The sequence below is a fragment of the Halichoerus grypus genome, chromosome 3, assembly GCF_964656455.1.
Source record: "Halichoerus grypus chromosome 3, mHalGry1.hap1.1, whole genome shotgun sequence".
Taxonomy (NCBI): Eukaryota; Metazoa; Chordata; class Mammalia; order Carnivora; family Phocidae; genus Halichoerus; species Halichoerus grypus.
In genome coordinates, this window is record NC_135714.1 from 117166110 (window position 1) to 117187762 (window position 21653).

The following is a 21653-nucleotide window of genomic DNA, read 5'->3' on the forward strand; positions in this document are numbered from 1 at the left end:
AGGAACAGAGAAAATGTTAGGACCAATGCATTGTAAGTGTTCTAGGTCAAACTGTGTCCCCCAAAACGTATGTTCAAGTCCTAACCTAACTAGTACCTGTGAATGTGACCATATTTGGAAATAGTCTTTGAAGATGTAATCAAGTTAAGATAAGGTCATGCTAGATTTGGGTGGGCCTAATTTAATGGCTGATGACCTTTTACGAGAAAGGAAATTTGACACAGACACAGAGGTAAGACAGCCATGTGAAGACAGAAGTTGAGAATGGAGTTATGCTGCCACAAACCAAAAAACAATGAGAAGGTCAGAAACCACGAAAAGCTAAAAGAGACAATGAAGGATTCTTCCCTAAAAGCTTCCAAGGGAGCATGGCCCTGCTGACCCTTGATTATGGACTTCTTAACTCTTGATTATGGTCCCCAGAATTGTGAGAGAATAAATGTCTGTTGTTTTAAACCACTCAGTTTGTGAAACTTTGTTATATAATAGCCCTAGAAAACTAACACAGTAAATCATAGCAAGATCAAAGATGTGGCCATACCAGAGATATTTAGTCACGGAGACAGGAAGTGATGGCTGGAGTGCTCAGGACTGAGCGTTTATCCATGGCAGTGAGTGGTGGAGGGGGTGTGAAGATCATTGAAAAAGAGAACTTCAAGAAACCGAAATGCCAGGGAATTGCAAGGATTATCTTTGTGGATCTTAAAATCATCAAGAATTATGACAGTAGTAATATTAGAGAGAATGATAAGAATGTAGAAGTCAAAATATTACACTAATACTGGGAACTGATTTCAGGGCTTTAGATGACAGCAAAAAAGAGGGGAATGGATAGAATACTCTGAAGACATAAGATTTAAAGCTGATGTTATTTTGTATGTTTAAAAATTTCATTCAGTTGGTAGCATGCTATATGTATTCTTCAAATCAAATTTTTATGTAGCCTTATATTTGACATTTATCCATATAAATACATGTCCACCAACTTTTGCTATGTGATATTCCATTCTATAGCTATGCAAAATTTGTTTATCAATTCCTCTGTTAATAGATGTTTAAGTTTTTTCTAGTTCTTAATATTAAAAGCAAAACTTTCTTCCATTGTTTTTTGTTTTTATCCTATTGTATCTATAATTTTGTCCCCATTGTTTTTATTTATTTATTTATTTTGAGAGAAAAAGGAAAAGCATTAGTTAAAATCTTTACAATAAAATAATTGTGATTATAAATCTCTTTAATTAAATATGTACACATGACATAGTATTCTAAAAAAGAATGGAAATGAATAGTTTTTCAAGCAAATCTAATGCACAAATATACCATTTTTTAGAGGATGTCAGTTTAACATTCTTAAACAGCTGTGTGAGACAATGGCTCTGCTTTGTGTAAAACATGATAAGCAAAATTAAGAAAAACTCTACAAAATTCTCTAGTTCCCCAAGGAAATTACTAAAAAAGGAAATAGTAAAAGAAAAAAAAAGGTGTACACTTGAGCTTGATTGTATACAGAGGCTAGAATGACCAGCTCTACTGTAACCCCCATATCTGGTAATAAGTCCTTGGGTATCTTTAGTTTGAAGTTAATAGTTGAAGTCCTAGCAATTGTGTTTTTATGCAGGTACATGGCCAATAAGGTAGATGTTGTTATAAAAATGCCCTACAAAATCTTTACTAATGTTTTGAGCAGCATGACAGGTATTTAGAATAAATTCTCTTTTTGACATTTTGTTCTTCAGGTGAGGGCTAGTGAGGTCAATAGAAAGTAGAATCAAAGAGTAGCACTGAGGGGGCTCCTGGGTGGCTTGGCCAGTTGAGTGTCCACTCTTGATTTCAGCTCAGGTCACGATCTCAGGGTCATGAGATTGAGTCCCACATCAAGCTCCCCGCCCAGCGGGAAGTCTGCTTGAGATTCTCTTTTTCCATCTCTTTCTGCTCCTCCCCCCACTCTCTCTCTTTAAAATAAATAAACTTAAGAAAAAAATGAGTAGCCCAGTAGATAGACTGCATCAAGACTAAGGCCAAGTTCTTGAATTAAATCAGGGTTACAAGCACAGAACCTATGTGAGAACTTTGTTAGGAGAGCTTCGAGAACTCCCCACACACTCCCCAGGGGCATAGACATGATGAAAAGATTCTCTCCGTGGATTGGGCAAGAATTGATTTCTAAAGTTATGCAACGTTACAAGGTCATCCAAGACATCTCTCCTTTCAGCAAGATAGAGTCTCAGTTTTGTTTTTTGTTTGTTTGTTTTTTTCCCCAACTCAGTGTTCTTGTATAGAAGATAAACTTTGGTGAATCATCTAAAATACCCTTGGACATAAAGTAGCTTACTCCGTCCTCTGGGTTAGCAGTGAAGGTGAGGTTGCCTTCATCCAGCTGCATATACAATTTTCTGAAAGAAAATCCTAGAGGTGGCTTCTTATATATGGAACAGTGACCTCAAGTGGATTTACACAACGCTTGCCAGGGAAGTTCATCTTTTGCAAGGTCCTGCCAAACACATGAAGTTAAGCAGAGGTCAGTTGCATTCAGGTAAGACAAGATGGTAAAGCTTAGCTTGAGGGGGCAACATTTCCAAATTAATGAATCCTTCCTGTTCTTTAGATTTCTGTGCCTTCAAAAGGTGATATATATCAATGCCTCCTTGGACTTTTTTACTATGACTGCTGTTAGAAGTGTTGCTGGCAGCCATCCTCCTGCTCTGTTCTCTGCTGAGGTAGCTTTGCTTACTGTTGCCTTCCTCCTGTCGCTGCTGGTTTCTGGACACTCTCTACAGCCCCTGAACCATCTGCAAGCCCTTAGAAACTGGCTCATGTGACTGTGGAGGTCAGTCAGGCAAGTGTGGAATCTGTAGGGCAGGTTGTCAGAAAGGGCAGGCTGGAACTCTCTGAAATGGGCTGAAATTGCTGTTGGCAAACCAAAATTTCTTCTTTTGAGAATCTGCATTATTTTCAAATTGTGTCTCCTGCCTTTCTTTGTTGATCTATCCTTCTCAAATTTTTTCCTCTTTTATTAGCCTCTAAGAAAAACTGGCTTTATAAAAAATATTCTTTGTTTTTTCTTTGTTTTTTTAGAAATAATAACAGATTTTTTTTATAGTGTAGATTTTGTACATTTCTAGATTTTGTGGGAGCACTATTATTGATATTATTTCACTATTTGAGTTAAACGCTTATGTCATTTTTCTGAATTTTCTCCATTTTTAAAGAAATTCACTTAAGAGTGTAAATTTCTGTGGTTTTTGCTACATTTCACAAATATTTATAAAAATATATCTTTTCCATTCAGTTATTGATATTTTGTAATTTTCAGTGAGTTACTCTTTGAATTTAATTTTAACTCATAATATGGAGAATGTTACATAAATTTTCAATTGTATGTTTTGTTTTGTTTCTTACATGCCCCTTCTTTCTTCTGAGCTTTATGTCTTCTTTGTTGAAATTCATCTATTAATTCTTTCAACAGTGTTAAAGCCTCTCATTTTTTTGTATGCAAATATTTTTATTTTCTAGTCAATCCTGAATTACAGATATTCAAGTAGAATTATACAATGTCTGCCTGATGAATTATTTTTTTGTCATGAATGACTCCCTTTATCTGTATAAAAGCATATTAATTATATATTAAGATTGCTATATGCCAGGACCTGGCAGATCCTCTCCCATTTCTTGAATTTTAAACTTTCTTAGTCATTATATTTTAGGTATGATTCTTTTAAATAAAATGTGTTACTCTATCAAATCTAACATTCTCTGTATTTAAAGAGGCAAATTTATATTTGGACTTATTTCAATCACTTTGTTTTGTATATCTACTCATCATGTTTTATTTGTTCTTTTTACTCCATTTTTGACTTCTTTAAAATTGATCGAAATTTTTATATTTTCTTTCCCCATTATAATTTCAGTTGTTATATATATTCCAAATTTTGTGTACTTGTACCTAACATTTTTTTACCTCTTTATAGAAATAGATCACTCTTAATTGTACAACTCTAGGGATTTTCACAAAGTGTCCATTTAACCAGCCTCCAGTTTAAGAAACCAAAGATTACAAACATTCCAGAAATACTTCGTGCTCGCTGCCAGTCACTATCACCAGCTGCTTACTTTCTGTGTGGCACGTGGAGCTATTTCCTTAGAGCCATCTCCTAGTTTGCAAATTATCTGTTTAGCTCCAACTAATCCCTTTAGTCTTTCCATTGAGTTTCCATTCAGTTATTATACGCATACTACTTACGAGTTCTATTTTATTTTTCCAAATTTGTTCTTTTCTTCCTTTATTAGCTCCTCAAAAGTTTTAAGTGTATATATTTAATGGTTTCCTTATTATTCTGTGATTTTAGCTTTTAAGGTCAATTTCTATTTCTTGCATCTACTAATACCCTCATGGAGGCTCACTTGTCATGTTTTATAATTGCATTTTATGAATTAATTTTCATCAAACATATATGATTATATTTTTTCAGTTTCCTTGTTTCTGACAAGGTTATATAGATATCAATATTCTAGGAAAAATTGTAGGTGAAGATTATAAATTTGAAAACTAGGTTTAGATGTGTTTACTCCAAGGCTTTGATTTTTCCCAACTGCCTTTGTACCTTTATACTCAAGACTCTAGGCAAAACAGAAATTTTGTGGCCACCTCTTTGTTTGTGTGTAGAGTTTTTCCAGTTCACTTTTAATGGATGGAACGTATCTATGAAAGGATTTTTCAAGCAGTATTTTACACAGAATTAGAAAGTGGAGTTTAACCACCTCAGCAGCCTGGGGCCATCTTTCTTGTCTTCCTGTGTAGATTAAAAGGCTAGGCTTCAGCCTTGAAAGCCTAAATATAGGGCTAAAATCACTACAGATTATAGGGCCATCAACTCACAGCATATTAATTTTTATTATCCTTTCTACTCCTTAAGTTTTTCATTTCTTTGTGTTTGACTAGATTATTATATTTAGAGTGTTATTTTACCTATGACCTCATGTTTGTAGCAGAAAGGAAACTATGGGAGTCAGCTCAGGTCATCATGTTTTTAATAAAAGAAAGGAGTGTAAACACTCAACTAACTTTTCCTATTAAAGACAATAAGCTGCTGAGCTCATCGGCATCTCCTTTACTCTGCTTCATCCTCAAGACCCCTCTTCTCTTTTCCACATTTCTTAGTAGGCTCTGTTGTTTCTCCCCAAACAACCAGGACCTAATCCCATCACTCATATGCGGCACTTCTTCCATATCATTCAATTTTCTCCAAACACCAAAATCCTTTCCTGAGCTTTAATTGGGTCAAATGTAATTCCTAGAAATAATTTCTCTAATTGTAGGTTTAGGAAAATCAATTTACAACTCTGTTTTTAAAAATTATTTTTTAAATGTTGATTTTCAATAGCCTGTTGTAGAAGAGAAAACAAAACAAAACAAAACAAAACAAAACCTAACATGCTCTAAAAGATTTATAACTCCAAGATAAGAAAGGACTTGGACAATCAAACACACACAACTGTAAGGAGACATAAAACTATCATGAAAACCATGGCTTTGCCACAATTTTTGATTAGCTGGAACAGCACTTTGTTATTTATCTTAGACCATATTTAAAGCCATTAGTCAACAGACTGAAATCATTCCAATACCTATCTCAGATTTTAATTTTTATTTCCTTTTGCTTGTATATTCTCTAGAGTCAAATAGTTTTCCTATCTGATTTCTTCAAGCTATTTGTTTTTATGCTTCAAAACAGACTACACTGATTAAAAGTTTGGCTTTTTGTTGCACAACATTGTGAATGTACTAAATGCCAACGAATTGTTCCCTTTACAGGTTAATTTTATGTTATGTGAATTTTACCACAATAAAAAAAAGAGTGGGATTTTTCTCACTGCCTACATTGATAGAGCAGAAGCAATTACTTTCTACCTGTACACTGAATTCACTCCTGACTTAGTCAGTCCTTGCTTAAGTTCATACATGGATATATGACATCTGAGAGATTTTGTCTGGCATCCCCTAATTTTCGCACCCAGTTTCCCATTAATATGTACATTCTGTTGAGTCGGAAGAGATTGCCTTCTTTATGCTTGCTCTTTCTACCAGCTTAACTCCTACTCACTTTTCAGTCTGCTACAACCTGGTTTTCACCTGTGCAATTCCAGGAATAGCTCTAATGACAGTTTCCCTGCTTGACAAATACCTTAAGCTTTCTCAGTATTAAAAGTGGAGATAAAGAACTTCCTCTTGAGAATCTCTTATAATGTGTATATAGACATGTATACGCATGTATACATTATATATATATGTAATTTGTTAATGTCTTTGTCTGATTCTCATCCCAACTTTCACATTCCTTAGTATAGTTTGCTGATTCTAACGTTCCTATCTCACTTTTCTTATTTGTATTTATTTATTTATTTATTTTAGGAAGGGAGAGAGAGAGAGAGAGAGCACACAAGCGTGGGGGGGTGGGGCAGAGGGGAAGGAGAGGGAAGAGGAAAGAATCTCAAGCAGACTCCAGGTGCATGGAGCCCTGTGTGGGGCTGATCTCATGACCCTGAGATCATGACCTGAGCTGAAACCAAGAGTCGGACGCCCAACTGACTGAGCCACCTAGGCGCCCCCTATCTATGTTTTTGATGTGAAAATTTCACATTACTTAGTTAACAGACCTCTTACAGTTTTATATACATCCTTTTTACAGTTTCAGCTCACACAAAACTTTTAGGGACATCTGCAGTTCTACTAAATCTCAAACTAATGCAATAAATTATGTGCAATCTCTACCGCTACCAACAAACTGCTGAATGCCTCTAGATTAAATCATTTTATTTTGAAGCCCACCAATTACATCTTTTCCAGTCTCAACTGTGCTCTCAGTTATTCCTTTCAATGTCTTCGACCAACTGTCTCTCTTATTCTCCAGAGCAAACATTCTAAACCTCTGAATGCCCTCTTTAAGAAAATTCACTTAATATAAATTCCATGAAAAAAAGACCATATTAGCTATTCCACAAATATATTGACTGAATGAATTAATGAATGAAATCCATATTTTGCTTACATATTTGGCATTTATATTTTTATTCAGTATATCAAAATGTTGTCTTCCTTACATTTCTAAGATAATGTTAGAACGAAACATACACATTTGTTCAATGACTTGTGCACGCAGTAGGTAAATTTTGTGTTACAAAACAGTCTGTTCATTTTTACTTGCTTCCGTCAGTAATCCTTAACCAAGAGGGAGCCTAATTACTACTGACTATCAGTAATAGTCTTGATTGTATAAAAGCTCTCTCTAGATCAATGTCAATGTTTTTTACTCTAACATGACTTTGTAAAAGGGAAATCATTGCTATCAAACTGAGAGTTAAGGAAGGAAGAAATGCTGTAATCAGTTATGGGCATTAAATTAAATAGTGAGTAATGATACTGTTCATTTGAAAAGAAATAATTTGCACCTGCATATTTTCATTTGGCTGTATGATAATATCTTTTTAAAATTATGCAATGATTGCAGGGCGCCTGGGTGGCTCAGTTGTTAAGTGTCTGCTTCAGCTCAGGTCATGGTCCCAGGGTTCTGGGATCGAGCCCCACATCGGTCTCCCTGTTGGGCGGGAAGGCTGCTTCTCCCTCTCCCACTTCCCCTGCTTGTGTTCCCTCTCTCGCTGTGTCTCTCTCTGTCAAATAAATAAATCTTTAAAAAAAAAATTATGCAATGATTGTAACATTTACTATATTAATAAAATATCCCAATTTTGTAATTATAAAAGAATATAAGAGCTTTGTTAATTCAGCTACAATTAAAACCACATATTTTATACAATGTCATAATTTAGAAGATTTTCCCAACTTCTGACCTACACCATGTGATAATCAAGATAATGAAATTATAGTTCTTTCAGTCTTTTTCACATGATTTTAAATTGATATCAGTTTGTTTTGCTCTATCATTTTTATTGCAAAAGTTTACCTTTATCATCAACTTATTTGTCATTTTTCCACTTCTTAACCATTATTGGAACATAGTACATTCTTTATTGTATTAGAATAATTGTCATTTTATTCAATCTCCCCCTTCTGCTAATTTTATGCTGTTTGTAAACTGATTCAAATAATCTGACTTTCAAGCCATTCTATTTCTCTACTACTTTTCTGAATAAATTATTTGGACCTTCATTTTCTTCTTCTCCTAGGCCACTGAAATTAATTAAAAGAAAAGCAGACAGGCTTTTAAGTGTTCTTTCTATAATTCAATCTCTCCTGGCCAGAGGATATCTGGAGGCTGACAGTTTGGTTCTGAGTTTCTGAAAAACATTGAGTTTTACAGAAGGTGCCCAGTCACCAGAGCAATAACAAGAGAGAAGCTTTCCCTCAGGAAGCATCGCTCTGATTCTTTCTGGAAGCTGGTTTATTCTCATACAATCAACTACCTTGACCAAGTCTTTGTAGAAACTCACTTTACTATTGACACATTGAACAGTGAATTCAGGATCACAATCGTTTAGAAGCATATAAATGAAAATACTAGTTCACAATTTGGGACAAGAAAAAGAAATATATGAAAAAAAGAAAAAATATATTAAAAATCAATATTCATGCCTCTATTTTAGGGAGTCTTTATTTCCTCTTACTTCACAGATATTCAGAAAAAAAAAATTATTGTCACTGAGCTATTTCACTCTGGATCTCCTACTCATTTAAAATTCCACAAAATGCTGCATTTTTTTTCTTGATCATTTTGCATGTAAATTGAGCAGAATGCTTCTATATTGTACAAATATACTTGTATACTTGTATTATAAAAACTTATGTCTACCTCATACCCCCAATGTTTCAATAGCATTTACCTTCTAGGTTGACTTTGGTAAGATTCCATCTTGGCACATTCAGGCCAACTGAGTCATTCTTATCAACAAGGGAGGTTTGTTTCGACATATAAATGGTCTTGAAAGCATTCGTGTAAATTTACATTAATGTAAATTAAGAGATTAAGCATGGGTTCAAATTCATTTAGTGCTTGCTTGAGTTTCCCCAAATTATTTGACTTCCCTAAATCTAAGATCCCACTAACTTCATGGGATGCCGTCTGTTGTGTTGTTTGCAGCCTAGGAAGTAATATATGGCAGCCAAAGAAAGTTTTCTTTTATCTCTTGAATGTGAATGGTAATACCTCATTATTGTGTCTTTTTTTTTTTTTTGTGGAGGAAGAAGGTTAAATTATGTAATCTATGTAAGGTATTTAGAAGAGTGTCTTGAACACAATACTCTCTCAATGATTAAGGAATATTCGTGTTATTAGTTTTTATTCTTCATCTACCTTTGCTACACAACTACTTTGAAAATATTTTAAACTATAGTATCTGGTATTTCACAAGCTCCAATTAATCCATTATCTGTTGCCATTCATTTTATCTACCCTGTGTGAGAAATAGCATCAAAATTTGTCATGTAACCCACCCTAATGTCAAAATAAAATGAATCAGAAATCTGAGACATACCTCTTACACAAGAGTTTGTGAAGGGCACCTGGGTGGCTCAGTTGGTTAAGCGACTGACTTCGGCTCAGGTCATGATCCTGGAGTCCCTGGATCGAGTCCCGCATCGGGCTCCCTGCTCGGCAGGGAGTCTGCTTCTCCCTCTGACCCTCCCCCCTCTCATGTACTCGCTCTCTCTCATTCTCTCTCTCTCAAATAAATAATAAATAAAATCTTTAAAAAAAAAAAAAGAGTTTGTGAAAAATATTTTACTGTCATGAGGAATAACTATCCACATTGCAATATCTGTGATCTGTCAATCTATGATTATTTATATTTTAAGTTCATCTGACAATATCATTTTCCAATAACACTTTATAGCTTCAATACCCTTTAGAACAGAGTATATAAAGACTCAGCAGAAATTTGCTAAGCATTACTTCATTACTCTAAAAGAATTCATCATAATTAACACATAATTGCAATAATTAACTTACCCTTACTCTGCCTCGGTCTCCTCTTGAGTGTTTTACGTTGGCGATAAAATGATATACCCCATAGAGAAAGCTTTTCACTGAAGATAAATTTAATTTGAGATCAAGAGAAGAAAGACAAAAGAAAAGGCACAATGTAACGATTAGTGTGGAGTTGCCCAATATCCTTTGTGCATTTTAGTTGTCTTTCAAAAGTGTAAGATTGAAAGGAGGTTTTGGGATCTTCTCTGATTTGTAGTATTTGTTCTGAGTTGTCTGGAATTCTATTTGTTTTCTCACCCAGTGCTGACATGGGGTTGATGGCTGTAAGTTTCTTGTCATTGTCCCCACAGGATCCTTTTCCTTATCAGTTCCTGGCAGATTGTGACCATTTAAGGAGAGACTTCTTTACTGGTTTATCAACCTTATTTTCATAGCTTCTTATTTCCCAATGTCAAAAGGTATTAGGTACATTAAAAAAATGCACTCAACCACGCCAGGCAATTGTAAGTAGGATTGTATTTTAAGTGATAGAGCAAACAAAAATGACCTTGGTAAGTCTCACAGCTTGTCAGAAATATGACCATTTCTTCAATTCAAGTTTTATTTAAGAACACAAGAGCTAAGCTTAAGGGAAGTGGACTGTTTTTGGAAGAAAAAACTAGAAAATGATAGCTTACAAGTTTGAAGACCATCAATTCACACTATTATAAAAACCCAACAAGGGGTGCAGGGGGACTGGAGTGAAAAACTGCACATAGTAAACTGCAAAACAAAACCATAGGAGAATAGCAAAAGTCAAAGGAAAGAATTCCAATCCCAAATCTTGAAATGTTCCCTTTGACTCATTGATAGTCACAAACAATTCCAATGATTTATGACCAAACAAGGCAAGTATTCAGGATGCACATGTTGGGGATTTACTCTACGATGCAGCTTATGAAAACAGTGAACCGATTTGCCATCATAAAAAAGTATATACTGTCCAGAAATTTCTTGAGAAAATATTGCCAGATTGGGTAATAACTTTGTGAATAAGCCTGGAAAGTAGAGGGCTTTATGGCGCTTAATAATCAAGACAGAATCTGGGAATTGAACAAAATGCATTTTGTCTTCAGTCATTTGCATAACAGCAGTTTTATTTTAAAAGGTTTCATGCTGAAACTAGGAATGCTCTAAAAAGAGAAACAGTGAGAATTCCCATTTTGAAACAAGCTGAGTAGGAGTGAAAATATTGCCAAGTGGTCTGGCTGCATCTCAGGATTGTTGTAAAAATAAGTTATGGTGAACTCAGGCCTGAGTCAAAGGCTATGGACACAGAGGTCAGGATAATGGCTGAGTCCTGAGGATCACATTCCATTCCCATTGCTATGAAAATAGAAAGTAAATATGAAGAATGAAATTTTGGTGGGTCCTGAGAATTGCAGGCAGTTCACTTACAGAATAGAAGGTTTGCTTTTTCCTCATGAAGAAAGGATACATAAAATAGTGTGCCTTTACCTTCAAATTCGTAAAGCATCAAACATGTGCATACTACTACTAATAACATCATGATAATATCATTGCCCTAGGCAATTGTCTTTTATGGAAATGAGTACAAACAATTAAAGTGAATCACTTCCTACAAGTATTAAGAACTGTACTTCCTTGTAATATGTACTTTACAGTGCAGGAGCTCCTTTAATCTTGAATAGCTAAATTTTGAAAATAAGTTTTAATTTGGAGACCAAACATAATATGACTTCCAAATAATAAACTTTAACACATAATATAGTTTTTTAAATTCTCAAACCTTGAATTCTTAAAACATTTTTTATATCTAGTTCATAACCAGTTGACTATATCAAAATAGTAATTTTCATTTAATGTTGACCTCATGTTAAAGCCCACATTCTGCTATTGGCCACTGCATTTTCTACTTAATGGTAATTTTCTCTATCAGTCTTTGAGGTTAACTTTTATTGTTTTATGAAAGCAATTTAGCTGTGAATCTAAACAGGAAAAAATATGTCTAGAACTCAGTACTTGTATGTAAGCCATTAATAACTAATTTCCTACTTAGAATAAAATCATTATAAATAATGTATCCATTCTTACCCACTGGAGAATAATTTTCTATACAAAGAATCTTGAAAATAATATTATTTTAAGACCATAAAGAAATGTTACTGAAATGTTATCTAGTATAATTCTCATTCCATAGATAAGGAAATTCAACCTCAAATTACAGTAATTTTCCCATAACACATAGTGGCAAAATTAAGAGTCAAATGGATTCCCAGCAGATTTTAAACTCTTTGAGGGGAGGTACTTTATTTTTTTAGCCTTTAAAGTATGCAGTCATTAAGCAATATTTAATGAATGAAATATATTTTAGAGCATTTTTTAACTTGAAAATTGGAGATGATATGTGTATGTATACAAAGTCAAGACTTAACTATTTCATCTCACTGAAACTTAAACTTCTTTTTTTCTAAGATTTTGTGTACTTATTTGAGAGAGAACGCGTGCTTGCACACATGCAAGAGAGAGAGAGAGCATGCACGCACAAGAGCACAAGCATGGGTAGAGGGAGAGGGAGAAGCAGACTCCCCACTGAGCAGGGAGCCCGATGCAGGCCTCCATCCCTGGATCCTGGGATCATGTCCTGAGACGAAGGCAGATGCTTAACCAACTGAGCCATGCAGGTGCCCCTGAAATTTCAACTTCTTAAGTGTTTGGGTATAATATCTTTATTGTAGGTGTCTCAGAACAAAGTATAGTACCTAATATAGTAAATGTTAAATTAAAAAAATAGTTGAATGAATGAATATAAAATGTGTAATACTTATATATTGGTTGTAGTAATGAATAGTGATTAATTTTAATATTAACAAATAATAATATTAATTTATACCTGAATTAATGACTATAAACATATTATATCTAAAATATCTAAAATATCTCACTTTAAAAGAAAGCAAACTACAAAATCAGATAACCAGTTGTGATGGTTAGTTCTATGTACCAGTTTAGCAAGGCTATAGTACCAAATTATTTAATCAAACTACTCTAGGTGTTGCTGTGAAGGTATTTTATAGATGTGGCTCACACCTAACATCAGCTGACTTTAATTAAAGCTTACCATGGATAGTACAGGTGGGCCTCGTCCAATCAGCTGAAGACTTTAAAAGCAAAAACTGAGCTTTCTTAGAGAAGGCATTCTGCCTCAAGACTATAACATGGAAACCCTGAGTTTCTAGCATGCCTGCCTGCCCTACAGATTTCAGAATTGCCAGTCCCCATGATCATGTAAGCTTAGTCCTTAAATTATATATATTATACAACCATCTTATTCATTCTGTTTCTCTGGAGAACTCTGAGTGTTACACCAGAATTATAAAATCAGCTTGGGAAATATTTAGCACTTCCTGTTAACAGTTTTGCTAGAATCTTACTGTCATTCTTAATATTAGACAATTTAAACTATTTAGGGATACGTGATCAAAAAACAGAAAACAAATATATTGCTGATTAGTTGGCTAAAAATGTATTATCTCATTTATTCATTTCCCTCTCTCCTGAACAAAGCATTCAGAATCTTAGCCAGGGTTTCTATTAGGTCATGGTTTTCACAAAGATATTAAGATCCTTTATAAGCAAATATGGCTTAAATATTCCTATTTGTGACCTGCTTTATATATTCAATCCCTTGAATATAATCACCTATTTCTCTCTTGTATGGTCAAAATAAGTCACAGAAAGGAAAACAATGTTTAATAATATATTCTGCCCAAATACTGAAACAAATTACCTGATTTATGTTTCTAAAAAAGAAATAAATATGTAAAAACCAGGTACCTGAACTAGTTGGTTTACCCTTGCTGAATATGTGTTTTGAAAAAGTTTAATTGAAACCATCTGTTGATGACTCATTCACTGCTGAATCATCTAAAGTATTTTCTCTCCAATTTATACCAATGTTCAACAAAATGCCTTTCAAAATTTCTGAATTACCTTTTTCTACTGAAACAAAGAAAATTGGCCAAAAAAGTAAGCAAGGAAATTAATGAATCAGTCAAAGTTTTTCTGCAATTGATATGATCATGTGATTTTTCTTCATTAGTTTGTTTCTTCTACATGTAATTTCATTATTTTTTTATTTTTTCAGCTTTAATTGAAATATAATAATTGACATATAACCTCATGTAAGTTTAAGGTGTATAACGTGTTATTTTGATACGTTTATAAATTGCAAAATGATTACCACTGTAGTATTAGCTACAACCTCCAGCCCATCACGTGGTTATTTCTTTTTTGTGGTGAGAATCTTTAAGATCTATTCTCTTAGCAATATTCAAGCATATGATACAGTATTATTAGCTACAAACACCATGCTATATATTAGATTCCCAACCTTATTAATCTTATAACTGGAAGTTTGTACTCTTTGACCAATATCTCCCCATTTCTTCCACCCTCCAACCCCAGAAACCACAACTCTGCTCTTTCTCTGAGTTTGTCTTTTTTAGATGCCATATATGTGACATCATACAGTATTTATCTTCTCTGTCTGACTTATTTCACTTAGCATAATACTCTCAAGGTCTATCCAAGTCATCGCATTGGAGGGATTTTCTGCTTTCTCATAGCTGAGTGATATTTTATATATATATATTTTATATATATATTTATATATATATATATATATATATATATATATATATATATATGTCACACCTTTACCCATTCATCAGTTGACAGACACTTAGGTGGTTTCCATATCTTGACTATTGTGAGTAATGCTGCAATGAATATGGGAGTGTAGATACTCTATAAGATCCTGATTTTGATTCTTTTGGATATATACCCAGAAGTGGATTGCTGGATTATATGAAAGTTCTCTTTTTAATTTTTTAAGAAAAGATGCTCTTTTGTACCTGTCATTTGTTTGTCTTCTTTGGAAAACTGTTCCTTCAGTTTCTCTGTCCATTTTTTAATCAGGGTTTACGTTATTTGCTATTGAGTTGTATGTGTTCTTTATATATTCACAGTGTGAACCCTGGTGCTGGCAGCTCTCTGTGGCCATGGAGCTACCAGAGCTGGAAGGACTACGGGAAGGATATCAAGGCTTCAGCGGGAAGGAAATAGAAACCTCGGAGGACAATGATCAGGAGGTTGCCACAGAAGTAATGGACGCTAAAAGTAAGGCCAGAAGCACAGTTTTAGTAAAGCATTTGGTCAGTAATTTAGAGTAGAGGACGTTTCTTTTTCTGTAGATAGAACTAATAGTCAGAAAACCGCACAGATATAGAAGAATAAACAACTCCATTAACCAACTGGATTTCATTGATAGCTACAGAACACTACACTCAACAATAGCAGGATATACACTTTTCAAGCACACATGGAACACTCACCAAGATAGACCATTTTTAGGGTTATAAAACACACCTCAACAAACTGAAAAGAAATGAAATAATACCATGTATGCCCTCTAACTATAAGAGAATTAATCTAGACTAATAACAAAAAGATAACAGAAAAATCTTCAAACACCTGTAAATTAAACGGAACATTTCTAAATAATTCGTGGGTCAAAGAGGAAGTCTCAAGAAAAATGAACTAAATGAAAATAATATACCAAAATTTGAGGCAGTACTTAGAGAGGAAGCACTGGAGCAATGCTAAAGCAACAAAACAGCTAAAAGAATGCTAGGAGAGAAATTTACAATTGCTTATATTAGAAAAGAAGAAAGGTCTCAAATCAATAATCTAAACTTTTACCTTAAGGCAACAAAGAAGAAGGAAGAGGAGGGGGAGGAGACCAAAACAAACCTGAACCCAGCAGAAGGAAAGAAATAATAAAGAGTAGAATTCAATGAATTTGAAAACAGACCACTAGGATATGCCTATGTTAAGATGCTGAATCCATGAAAGACTCAGGAATTACGAGAGAAGGAAAGAAAAAAAATAAGAGAGAGGACTTTCTTTGTATTTGAGGGAGAATTTTAAAGAGTAATATGCTGGTCAGTAATGTTGATACTGCAAAGATCAAGTAGGAAAATTAGAAGCAGTAGTTTAAGTGTGACAATTAGGGAATCATTCCTGACTTTTGATATAACGATAAAATCAAGGTGGTGTAGATGTGAGATTTCAATTACCTGAATGGTAAGTTAGAAATAGAAATATGGAAATAATTTTCTAGGCACTCTTGAGGAAAGAGTGGGAGCTTGATCAGGTGACAGAATTGGAGAAAAGTGTTTTAGTACATTTCACAACTGACCATGATTGAAGGTCTTGACAAAAAGTCAAAGGGAGCCAGTAAATAGAAGATGAGTAATTAGCAGATGAAAGAACAGAAGAGGGAATGATCAATGGGACAAGATCAAGGGAATGCAGGTGTGATGGATTATCAGCAGAATAGGCTGGAGGAGTCATGGCTGGGGAGCACAGGAAGATGTTAATTTGGAAAAGGGGAATAACATTTCATCCTTTGAAAAGAAAAATGATAAGCAATCATGGAAAATGTGCAAAGAAATTTTGACAGGGATGGGGAGTGACACGAAATAAGTTCATAATGGATGGCTTTATTTGTAAATTAGGAAGCAAGTTGAACTCGCTCTAATGGTGAGAGGGTCAGCATGGCCTTAGGACCCTCAGAGAAGTGAAAATCTTGCAATACCCACAACGAGAACTGGATAGGGACTTATTTCTGTCTGAATAAAAAGAACACTGTTCAGAACAAAAGGCCCAACTGAGGTTAGATGCTATGAATTTTAATGAAACACAGAAGCATGACTAAAGAATTTCTCCCAAACCTAGTGGCAAAAACATCTCCACCATTTTCATGATACAAAAGGGAAAGGATTGGAGCCTGACAACGTGATGGACTTTGGATATCAATTAATGGGCACCTGAAATTTAAAACATTTCTAGGACACAAACTGAATTCTGAAAGTAATAGGAGGTATTTACTATTGCCTGGAATCTAACATAATACCAAAACAGAACATTTTTAATACTATTTTCACTCACATGATAATCTGCAGTTTTTTTTTTTTTTTTAAGATTTTATTTATTTGTCAGAGAGAGAGCACACAAGCAGAGGGAGCTTCAGGCAGAGGGAGAAGCAGGCTACCTGCCCAGCAGGGAGCCCGATGCAGGACTCCATCCCAGGACCCTAGGATCATGATCTGAGCCGAAGGCAGCCGCTTAACTGACTGAGACACCAGGCGTCCCAATAATCTGCAGTTTCAACTCATTTCTTTTTTCCTGGAATTTTTATTCCCTTTTCTCTCCTGTATCTTTTATCTGTCTCCTTACTCCACCACTCCACTTTCTTACAACATTCATTCTCTCTCTCATCATTCCTCCACTAACTTCCCTGGAAACCTGTATTTTAGCAATTATTTAAATAAATCCATATTTTCTCCATATTTTAAAAAGTTTAATTTTCTAAAGAAAAAAATACTTATAAAGTGAAGATTTTAAAATTAAACAATAAAAAATAATATTCTTGAATATTATAGTAAGCTAACTATGTAATATTAATTTTTAACCCATACTCAGGTTTTCCATATAATCTAATCAAAACCAAAAGCACCTGCACAGGACAAATTATCAAAATAATCAATAGGAATGAGTCTCCTTCTTTTCATATATGATTGTTACCTATCATTTTGTTATTTTTATCCACATCCATTAAACCTATTGAATTTTTCAAAGAAAAAAAAGCACTTTACTTGAAGTTTTAATTTCTCATTGCAAATATTGTTAACAATACTGTTAACAAAAAAGGCAAAAAAATTCAGCCTTGCATGTAAGCAGAGAGAATTTCTTGTACCACAAAATTTTACTAAATTTTTGGTACTTTATTATTATTTAAAGCATGATGCATCTGATGGCAATGAGAATCCATACCAGAACAATGTTAATACTTTGATTCACATTTTTGATTTAATTAAAATTCTTCCCTGTCTTTAGATTGTTTTCCTTTATATCTGAAGTTAAATCCCTTTGTATCCTCTGCCTGTGGGCCCCAACTGATTTATAGAGCTGCACTGGTAGATAGTTCAAAAACATGCTTAGAATAGTTTATTCCATTTTCACTGTTTTGATTTAAATACATGCTTCAAACATCAAGGGCAGTCATTTCCCGAGGCCTATAGGAAAATTGTACAGGCTTCTTTCTAGTTTCCTCAGTAATTGTGGCAGTACTAGACCCACTAACAGCCTAGTTTGAGGACTACATTTAAAAGCATGTCTAAGCTGTTATAAAACAATTATAACTGGAAATGACATCAAACAAAGCTGAAAAGCATAGCCTGTGAGACATATTCTTCATAGAAATGAGAGATCAGGCTTATAAAAACTTGCTAAAACTCTTGGACTTGCACTTAAGTTTAACCAAAATGAAGGTACAAATATATCATATTTTAATGTAGAAGTTGTATAGCCAGTTCTTTTTTTAATTTTTTTTTAAAGTTTTTATTTAAATTCTACTTAGTTAACATACCATGTATTATCAGTTTCAGGTGTACAATATAGTGATTCAGCACTTCCATACATCACTTGGTGCTCATCACAAGTGCCCTCCTTAATCCCCATCACCTCTTTCACACACACCCCCCACCCACTTCCCCTCTAGTCACCATCAGTTTGTTCTCTATAGTTAAGAGTCTGTTTCTTGGTTTGCCTCTCTTTTATTCCCTGTCATCCTTTGTTTTGTTTCTTGAATTCCACATATGAGTGAAATCATATGGTATTCGTAAAAAATGAATAATCCAATGTATAGCCAATTCTGTTGGTAGTAAAGAAGATTAGGAAAACATCACTCCAAACTACAAGGCAAAGAATTTGAAGGGCATACAGAGAACAGTATTAAATAGCATTCTCTTCATAAATCTGTGTGAAAAAGACATTTATTACTCAAAGTCAAATCATCTTTAGAATCAGGTATTTTCCCATCTTCAAAATATAAATATATGTCCAAAGACTGATACATTTTTTAATGTGGAATATCTTAGGTGTTGATTTTGCCTGCCATAGAATATAATACTCCTATATTAAAATATATTTCTCTGTAGCCAATAGTGTTGTAATTAATTATGGACTCTTCAACACACCCATGTACATATACGTGCACATGGAACAAATGAGTAGTTTTAGAGAAATACTTTACAATTATATGGTAAATTCCCCAACATCAACTCTTATATTTATTTATTAAACCCATATAGGATTTCCCATGTGCCAAGCACTCTTCTAAGTACCTTATAGGTATAAACATACTTAATGTTCATAACTATCCTAAAGTTATGCACTATTAGTGCCACAATTTTACATATGAGGAAACTGAGGCACAGAGGGATTGAGCAAATTGCCCAAGGTAGTAAGTGTCAGAGAAAGATAGTAGCAAGATTCTAAGATGGGATTCAAACTCAAGGGGCTGTGTCCACTACTGCTAAAAGAAAGCAAATTTAGGGTCACACTTCACATTTTACCCAGTTATCTATTTTAGATAACCAGACATTCTCATCACAGTGCTTAATACTATCTACTTTTCTCCCTTCTTTTTCCCCTCACCACTTTCTTTCCTTCTACCTTTATTTTTTCTCAGTGCTGAATAGGTATCAGGCATCTTGCCAGGGCTCTGAGGATGAAAAATCAAGCATTCAAAACGCTTAAGACTAATACAATGTACAGATAGGCGTATAGACCAGTGTGGACTACAAATGAGTACTCACATCATATGAAGATGTACATGGGATGGGAAACCCTACCCACCCTGGATGCAGGACCTTCCTAAATCTCCTGAAAGTGACCACTGAAATGGGCTTATGTCAAAGTGGTGATAAGTAAACACCACAGAGGTCGATAGCAAAGGGCAAATGACACAAAGATGAGAGAACATGAGCAGCTCTGGGAACTGCAAATAGGATGCTATAAAACCAGCAAATTAAACAGGAATCAGAGCATTAAAAGACCAGTTGAGAAGGTAAGATTTTATTCTCCAGATTACCACATGACATGGAAAATTTTCAATTAGTAAAGTATCTAAACTCTATGAAGTAATAAGATCATCCTGGAAAATACACCAGTTACTGAGGAAATACTTAGTCATTTACATATGAAATTCTAAATGCCAGACAGCTCTACCAGAGCAGGAGAACAAGGAGGAGACATACGTGACAAACACCAAAAAGATTGGTGAGAAGTACAGGTTAGGATGATCATATGTTGAGGTAACTATGGGACATTCAGGTAGCGATGTAGAGAGGTAGTCCCTATATAGAAACAGCATTTAAAGAAAGGCCTGGAAGGAAGGTAGGTATCTTGGCATCTACAGCTTCTGGAGGATAGTTGAAATCATTAGAAATGGTGAGATATCTCAGAAAGATTGCATACAATAAAAAGAAAAAAGAGGAGCGCCTGGGTGACTCAGTCAGTTAAGCGTCTACCTTCAGCTCAGGTCATGTTCCTGGGGTCCTGGGATCAAGCCCTGCATTGGCTCCCTGCTCATTGGGGAGCTGCTTCTCCCTCTCCTGCTCCTCCTGCTTGTGTGCTCTCTCTCTCTGTCAAATAAATAAATAAAGGGGAGCCTGGGTGGCTCAGTCATTAAGCGTCTGCCTTCGGCTCAGGTCATGATCCCAGGGTCCTGGGATCAAGCCCCACATCGAGCCCCACACCGGGCTCCCTGCTCGGCGGGAAGGCTGCTTCTCTCTCTCCCACTACCCCTGCTTGTGTTCCCTCTCTAGCTCTCTCTCTCTCTCTCTCTCTCTGTGTCAAATAAATAAATAAATAATCTTTTAAAATAATAAATAAATAAATAAATATCTTAAAAAAAAAGAAAAAGAAAAAAGAAGGGCCACACATCAAATAACAGAGCTCACTAATATTTAGAATGGACTTCAGATGAGAAAGTTGGGAAGAAGTTTGAGAAAGATTGGGTAGGTCAGTGGAAAATAAGAACAGACAGGACCAGGGAAACTAAGAGGAGAGAGATTTTTAAAAGCCTGGAGAGTTAAATGTTTCAAATGATACAGCAATAGTAGATAAGAACAGAGGATATTAAAAGAACTTAGCAACAAAAATGTAATTAGCAACAAAGGCAAAAAATAGTTTTGGCGCCTTGTTCGAGTCAAAGATATTGTAGTGATGGCAGTACTGAATGAGCAAAGAGGAGTAGAAAAAGTAAGTCTATACTTTTTCAAAAAGGCTGAGCCACATAGTTCTGTGGCTTCCTCTCTACAGTAGTTTCTCCTCCATTCACATTCAGCCTGTCCCAAAGAATCACAGCCATAATGGACACTTAGACTTAAGTGAAATTTCCTCACTCCCACTACAGTGTAGTACCCCACAACCTCTCTCACACATTTTATCCAGCCCACCACTCCTGCTCTCACTGCTTTTCACCTCTATAATGACCTTTCTCTATAAATCTCAATCTCCCTATATAACTCAATATGATCAACCTATTACATGATACTCCCTTAAACACCATTGGATTCTTTCCTCTGTACATTAGTCAGGCTCTTGGGGCTGCAAGTGACCCAAATCCAACTCCAACTAGATTCAGCATAAAAGGTCGTTTATTGGCTTATATAACAGAAAAGCCTATGGGTACACTAGCTTTAGGCAAAGCTGGATCCAGGTGATCAAACCATACTATCAGGAACACATCTCTCCATTTCTTGGCTCCACTTTTCTTCTGTGTTGCAGTAATTCTCAGACAGA

The 21653-nt window shown here is 34.9% G+C and overlaps 1 long non-coding RNA gene and 1 pseudogene across 1 annotated transcript in view; one reads left to right on the top strand and one right to left on the bottom strand.

The window, feature by feature from the left end:
• Positions 1-1610: 1610 nt before the first annotated feature.
• On the bottom strand, positions 1611-2792 carry LOC118528977 (F-box only protein 8-like; annotated as a pseudogene).
• The window catches only part of LOC118541259 (uncharacterized), a 38860-nt gene continuing 19478 nt past the window's right edge, over positions 2272-21653 (top strand). Inside the window, exons 1-2 of the long non-coding RNA XR_013446172.1 lie at positions 2272-2533; positions 14969-15119. This is a non-coding gene — a long non-coding RNA (uncharacterized LOC118541259). The remainder of the gene's footprint in view (positions 2534-14968; positions 15120-21653) is intronic.